The sequence below is a fragment of the Bubalus bubalis genome, chromosome 23, assembly GCF_019923935.1.
Source record: "Bubalus bubalis isolate 160015118507 breed Murrah chromosome 23, NDDB_SH_1, whole genome shotgun sequence".
Classification (NCBI taxonomy): Eukaryota; Metazoa; Chordata; class Mammalia; order Artiodactyla; family Bovidae; genus Bubalus; species Bubalus bubalis.
The window spans coordinates 9,919,856-9,927,612 of record NC_059179.1 but is presented as its reverse complement, the minus strand read 5'-3'; the positions used below and the strand labels follow the sequence as shown (position 1 = coordinate 9,927,612).

The 7,757-nt window shown below is 40.4% G+C and overlaps 1 pseudogene; it reads left to right on the top strand.

Moving 5' to 3' along the window:
- Positions 1 to 357: 357 nt before the first annotated feature.
- Positions 358 to 792, top strand: LOC123331469 (annotated as a pseudogene).
- Positions 793 to 7,757: the final 6,965 nt, after the last annotated feature.

Sequence of the window (7,757 nt, the reverse complement as noted above, 5' to 3'; positions counted from 1 at the left end):
CAAAAATGAGAGGCGGAGGTGGGAGGGACCAAGCAACATGGGGGAGGGAGGGTTCCCTGTCTGGGGTGAGGCTTTCATTGGCTTGCAATGAAAAGCCTATCTGGCTCAGTCCTGTCTGGCTCTTTGCAACCCTACTGACTGTAGCCCTCCGGGCTCCTCTGTTCATGGGATTTCCCAGGTAAGAATACTGGAGTGGGTAGCCATTCCCTTCTCCAGGGGATCTTTCCAACCCAGGGATCAAACCCAGGTCTCCTGCACTGCAGGCAGATTCTTTATCATCTGAGGCACCACGGAAGCCTTCATGGGCTTGGACTGGGCCTTCTAACTGTCTCCTGCTGGCTATAGGAAGTTGGCCACATGAAGATTGACCTCTTTGCAGATGTTGTACCTAAGATGACTGAGAATTTTAGGCAGTTCGGAAATGGAGAATTCAGAAAAGATAGGGTTCCAATAAGATACAAAGGGAGCATCTTCCACAAAGTCATAAAAGATTTCAGGATGGAGATTTTGTTAATGGAGATGGTACTGGAGTTGCCTGTATTTTCCAAGGGCAATTTGCAGATGAAAATGTTCAGTTTAGACATAGCTCCAGGCCTGCTTTCCATGGTAAACAGTGGTCCCAGTACAATTGGCTGCCAGTTTTTCATCACCAGCTATAAATGTGATTAGCTAGATGGGAAGCATGTGGTATTTGGAAAAATCAGTGAGAGACTTCTGGCGATGAGAAAGATTGAGAATGTTCTCCAAGGCCCCAAGAGTAAACCCAAGCTGCCTGTGATGATCTCACAATGAAGGGAGATGTAGACCAGAGGGAGACTGAATCAGACCCTCCACCTCTGCCACTATAGGCCTTCCCTTGCTCGGGGTGATGCTCTTCAGTAGGATAAGCTGGACTGGCCCCTTGTTGGCTGCATTGCTGGCTGCTGCCCCATTTGCTCAAGAGACCTTGGAAGCCTCACAGATTCAGAACCCAGGATTTCACGTTTAAGCTTTCAACTGTAAATAAAGTTGTTGTTTTTGAAAAAAGAAAAGAAATATCCAAAATGAATTGGGACAAATTATCAAAGAAAAAGAAAGGAGTCTTATGAGAGAAAACCTGGGAGAACCTACCTTAGATTGGGTGATCCAAGAGACCTCTTTTTTTGTAAACAATACAGATTTTACTAAAATGTTCCTACGTGAAACACTGCATAATATACAGTTTTACTGATACACACACTGAGAAGTGACATTTAAGATGAGATTTAGAGAATGGAAATGAGCAATCTATATGAAGAAAGAGTGTAAGAGTGAACAAGGTTAAAAAAAACCCAGCCCATGTGAAAGCCCTGAGGCCAGAGTCATTGCCACTCCTCCACCCTCAGCACTCTGCAGGAAACAAAGTTCAAGAGGTCGGTAAAAACCAGGTCATGCCCAGCCTTATACAAGTTTGGCTTTTCTTGGAAATGTTAAAATAAATTACTAGGATCTGTAAGGAAAAGAAGTGTATGATCCGATTGACATTGTGAATGCACTAAGGCTGCTGTCTGAAGCATGGAGTAGAAAGACCAAAGTAGAAGCTGGGGACCAGTTAGGAGGCTGGGTTGGGAATCCGGATGAGAAATTATAGTTGTTTGGATCATGGCAGAGGGGATTCATTTTGGAATTATATTTTGGAATTACAACTATATTTTGGAATTAGAACTTTGGAGTAAATGGACTGGGTTAAATGTGGCAAGGAAGGGCTTATTCAACAAGAGAGAGAAATAACAAGGCTTGAGGCTTGAGCAACTGGCTGACAGTGCTGCTGTTTACTGAGATGTGAGAGGCTAGTGGAGGAACAGGTTTAAGGCCGAAAGTCAAGAGTTTGGGACATGTTACATTTGTGATTCACTTGAAAAATAGATAAAATTGAGATTCTAAGGAGAGATCTGGGAGAGAAATATAAATTTGGGAGTTGGGATCCAGCGGGATTTAATATCTCATAAATGCATTAGAGCATCTCAGGTAAAGTACAGAGAGAGACGGTCATGTACCATAGTGTGGGGCCTCCACAGTTTAGATGTATCAGTTCAGTTCAGTTCAGTTCAGTTGCTCAGTCGTGTCTGACTCTTTGCGACCCCATGAACCACAACACGCCAGGCCTCCTTGTCCATAACCAACTCCCAGAGTCCACCCAAACCCATGTCCATTGAGTCGGTGATGCCATCCAGTCATCTCATCCTCTGTCATCCCCTTCTCCTCCTGCCATCAATCTTTCCTAGCATCAGGGTCTTTTCAAATGAGTCAGCTCTACTTGCATCAGGTGGCCAAAGTATTGGAGTTTCAGCTTCAACATCAGTCCTTCCAATGAACACCCAGGACTGATCTCCTTTAGGATGGACTGGTTGGACCTCCTTGCAGTCTAAGGGATTCTCAAGAGTCTTATCCAACACCTGGTAAAGAAGAAAAAAGTAAAAACAGAATCCAAGGACTGCGGAGCCACAGAAGCAAGGAAAGGAAAATATTTTAAGAAGAAAAAGTGGTTGACTTTGATTTAAAATTGCAAAGTAAAGATAATTCTTCACACTTTTTCTCTCAGGACTTTCCTCTAAACCACAAGAACAATGGGAACAGAAACACAAATTCAACTTTAATGAATCCTGGAGACATCTGCAAATCATAAAAATATGAAGAATGAAAAAGATATGGATGAATAGTAACAACCTATCAGAAAACAGTAGAAAATAAAACTTAAATGCCTGCCATGAAAGATACTGATGAGAAGAAAGTCAATTTATTCTGCCAAACCCAAAAAAAGGGGGTGCAGAAAGCAGAGTGTTATAGACAGAGGGCTAAAACTGAAAACAGAGCTTTGAGATTTGGATCTCTTGCTTCTCATTATGAATGGAGAGCCAAGAAATATTTCCAAGCAATATCTGGAAAGACATTTCCATTAATGTGAACAAAAATAACCAAACATACTTTAAAAAAGTTGAAGAAGAAAAAGACAATGTAAAGAGCAGGTGAAAACTTGAAAATTTAAAAACTGTAAGTACTTCCCTCAGAATAATGAGAATATGTGTGTCTATCAATCAGCAACAGGAAGCCACACAGAAGAGAAATTCAGAGAACAAGAAAGAGATTCTGGAAATGAAAATGTAACTTAAATTCTTTTTTAAAAATCAATAGGACTGGAAGATAAAGTCAAGAAAATTCATCAGAAAGTAGAACAAGGAGAGAAAAGATGTTTAAAAATCCCAAAATTCACATATGACTAAGAGGAGTTCCAGAAAGAGAGAACAGAGAAAGCGGTGGGAGGAAAATTATCAAAGACACACACACAACAATTTCCAGAAGTTAAAGGACATGAAACTATAAATTTAAAAGATCTACTATCACAGAAAATGAATTTTTAAAAAAAATCCCTAGGGCACATGATTATAAAATTTTAGAGCACCAAAAATAAAAAGATTCTGAAAGCTTCCAAAGAGAGAGAGAAAAAAAAGGTGGTGCAGGGGTGGGGGGAGGGTGGGGGGGTTGGGGCTGGGTTTCATAAAAGAAACAGAAATCCAAATGTTATTGAACTTTACATCAGAGGTGGCACCATCATGCAGAAGTTGGGAACTTGGCTGCCTGGGTTAGAATCCTGACTTTGATGTACATCCTACTAATTAATGATGTAATATTGCACAGTTAATTACTATTTATGCCTCAGTTTCCGCATCTGAAAAATGGCACTAACAATAGCATTACCTCATAGAGTCGGACACGACTGGGAGACTTCACATTCACACATTGGAGAAGGAAATGGCAACCCACTCCAGTGTTCTTGCCTGGAGAATCCCAGGGACGGGGAGCCTGGTGGGCTGCCGTCTCTGGGGTCGCGCGGAGTCGGACACGACTGAAGCAACTTAGCAGCAGCAACATAGGGTTGTTATAAGGACTTTGTTGTTTTTTAGTTGATAAGTCGTGTCCGACTCTTCCGCAACCTGGTGGACTAGAGCCCTCCAGGCTCCTCTGTCCATGGGATTTCCCAGGCAAGAATACTGAAGGGGTTTGCCATTTCCTTCTCCACGGGATTTTCCTGACCTAGAGATCATACCGGCATCTCCTGCGTTTCCTGCATTGGCAGGTGGGTTCTGAGCCACTGGGGAAGCCCATTATGAGGACTAGATGAGTTAATATTAGTAAAGTGCTCAGAATATTGTCTGGAACCCAATATTCCCAATTTAAGTATCTCCTACATAAATTTAAAGAAGACAAATTGAACAGGACTTCAAAATTCTATGGCTAGGGACTTCCTTGGTGGTCCAGTGGTTAAGAATTCACCTATAATGCATGGGACGAGGGTTCAATGCCTGGTCAGGGAACTAAGATCTTACATGCCATGGGGCAGCTAAGCCAGTGTGCCACAACCAAGACCAGACACAGTCAAATAATAAATAAATTTTTTATTTAAATTCTAAGGATGAGTTGCTACCGAAAAGTCATAACTAAAACTCTTAAACAAATATGAAAATAGAAAAAAATCTTTACAGATGTGCAAAATAGCAAAGAAAAAGAATTTACTTCCTCTGTACCTTTCCTTAGGAAGTTCCAGAATTATAAGCATCACTAAAACAAGAATTAAACCAAGAAAGAGAAAGATACAGCAGCCAGGAAAGGATTGGAAGATAAAGGTTGGGGTGGGGGGAGGAATGTAACACAAGAGAAAAGGAAAGTCCCAGGATCATATCAGGCCAAGAGGGCAACCACTGACAATCCAAGAGATGGCTCCAGGAAAATAAACGGAATGAATATGTTACAGTTGGATTTGCCCATGTGGAACACTACTTGAAAGAAAGGAGAAAAAATAGCAAAGGGTAAAAGGCACAAGGAAATGGACAAATGGAAGCAGATCAGGCAATTACTAACTACAGAAAAACCAAAAGTTATTTAAGAAACAATCAGGACAGTGCTTGGCAAAGAGAGCAATATTTATTTAGTCCAGTGATACAAATATTTAATAGTGATTTAACTGAAAAATGTGATATATGAATACCAAGAGGATTGAAAAGGGGTAAAAATATAGGAATATGTGTGCTAAATGGCATCTTCCAAATAGTAAATCAATATAAACTTCAAAATTAAAAAATAAAGAGAGTGCATATTGACACATCATTTAGACACATGGAGGTAATTATCAGATTGGGTATTCTCCTCCAAATAGTGTGTATAGATTCTTCTTGCTAACCTTGAGCACCCCCAACACCACCTTTTAGATCCAACTGGAAGGCTGACGATGGGTGTTCTCATAACCACTCCAAAAGAAGTTTACAGAAGGCTGGAGAGAGCAGAGACCAGAGCCTGCCCCAGGGTCAGATCGGGATGGGGGAATTTTTCTCTGTTGTTGGACTTCCATATTTCATTCTCTTGTCACAGGAAAGCAATTTTCCATGTGCTTAGTCACTCAGTCATGTCCTACTCCTTGCGACCCTATGGACTGTAGCTTACCAGACTCCTCTGTCCATGGGGGTTCTCCAGGCAAGAATACTGGAGTGGATTGCCATGCCCTCCTCCAGAAGGATCTTCCCAATCCAGGAATCGAATCCAGGTCTCCTCCATTGCAGGCAGATTCTTTACCACCTGGGGCACCAGGGAAGACTACTGAGAAGAAGGATCAAAGAAAATTTCCAATTTACCCTTGAGAGATCCCCTCGAGAAGGGAATAGCTACCCACTCCAATGGCACCCCACTCCAGTACTCTTGCCTGGAAAATCCCATGGACGGAGGAGCCTGGTAGGCTGCAGTCCACGGGGTCGCTAAGAGTGAGACATGACTGAGCGACTTCACTTTCACTTTTCACTTTCATGCATTGGAGAAGGAAATGGCAACCCCCTCCAGTGTTCTTGCCTGGAGAATCCCAGGGACCGTGGAGCCTCATGGGCTGCCGTCTCTGGGGTCGCGCAGAGTTGGACACGACTGAAGCAACTTAGCAGCAGCAGCCAGTATTATTGCCTGGAGAATTCCGTGGACAGAGGACTGATGGGCTATAGTCCATGGTGTAGCAAAGAGTCAGACACGACTGAACGACTAACACTTACACTTCATATTTTTATTATAGCCACACCTCCCATCCTCACTCATAACCTTAATCATTTTAAATTAAGGTGTGTCAATAGAGTTTCCAGGATTTACCTTCTTCTCTGTCACTTCAGTCTGGTCCTGTTGCACTATAGCTAATATAAAGTCTTTGAATTTTTTGGAACGTAGTTGGCACCATTCCCTGGTTTCAAAACAAATTAGTTGGGGATATTTTGGTTCTGTTTCTTCAATGTCTTATCCATTTCTAATTCTGAGAAAGCTTCAGAATTTTGTACTTACGCTACCATCTTTCCCAGAAATCTGTGGCAACTGGCAAGGTTTCCTGATTCTCCTAAATGTGTTTAACACATATCTAAATATTTTTACAAAATGTATTAAAAATAGACCTTTTCAAATGCATAACCTAAAAAGGACGTATGCTTCAACGTATATTACTTCACACCACTTAGTCCTGTATTGATTCAATTATACATTGTTAGCAAGGATGTTTAAAATTCTAATGCAAACAAGAGGTGGTATACCCACACAATGGAATATTATTTGACCACAAAAATGAATGAAGCACATCATGAATAAAGTGTGAAAGAAGCCAGTTACAAGCGACCATATGCTGTATGATTTCATTTATACGAAATGTCCAAACTAGACAAATCTGTAGAGACATAAAGTATGTTAGTATTTCCCAGGAGATGTGGGGAAGGAAAATGGGGAGTGACTGCTAACAGATACAAGTGATGAAAATGTTTTGGAATTAAAAAGTGGTGATGTTTGCACAACTTTCTGAATACACTGAAACTACTGAAGTATATACTTTAAAAGTGTGAATTTTATGGTATGTGAATTACAACTCAATAAAAAATAGCTATTGCAATCTCCCTGGGGGCTTGAGACCTGTTGAAAAATTTCAAGTGATAGCATACACAATTGAATGCAAAAAAAAAAAAAAAAACACAACAAAAAAACACAGTACTATGGAGAAAATCCCAAGCCTTAAATTACCTAAGGTAGAGTTTTTTGTCCAATAATAGAATCAAAAATATTATTAAATATTAAAACAAAATGGAATTTCTGAAATGCATATTGCATGCTACCATTTGTATAAAAAAAAGAAAATAGAGGCTATATAAATGATTTTATATATACATAAAATATCTTTAGGCAAAACATAAAAGTTGGTTACAGTGGTTACCTCCAAAAAGAACTGGCTAAGGAGAGTATAACAAGGTGGTGAGACTTTTCACCATATACTCTATACTACAGTATTCAAACTTCAGGAGATGGTGAGGGACAGGGAGGCCTAGGCTGCTGCAGTCCATGGGGCCGCAAAGCGTCGGTCACAACTGGACAACAGCAACAACTGTATACACTATAAACTTTTTAAACCATGTGAATGGAATAATCATTCCAAATACATCAAAATTATTCTTGCCTAATTATACTTCATATTACAAATGCAGTCTCCAACTAGAATTGTGGATTTGTCTATTTCTCCTTTCAGTTGTATTAGCTTTGCTTTTATATAGTTGAAACTCTGATATCAGATGTACACACAATTGAAGCAATTACAGCTTCTTAATGAGTTGACCTATTTTATACTAAGAAATGTCCTTCTCTCGAAGACATAGAGAACAAACAGTGGGGGAAGGAGTAAAAGTGAAAGTGTTAGTTGTTCCATGGTGTTCAACTTTTTGCAACCCTATGAACTGTAGCCC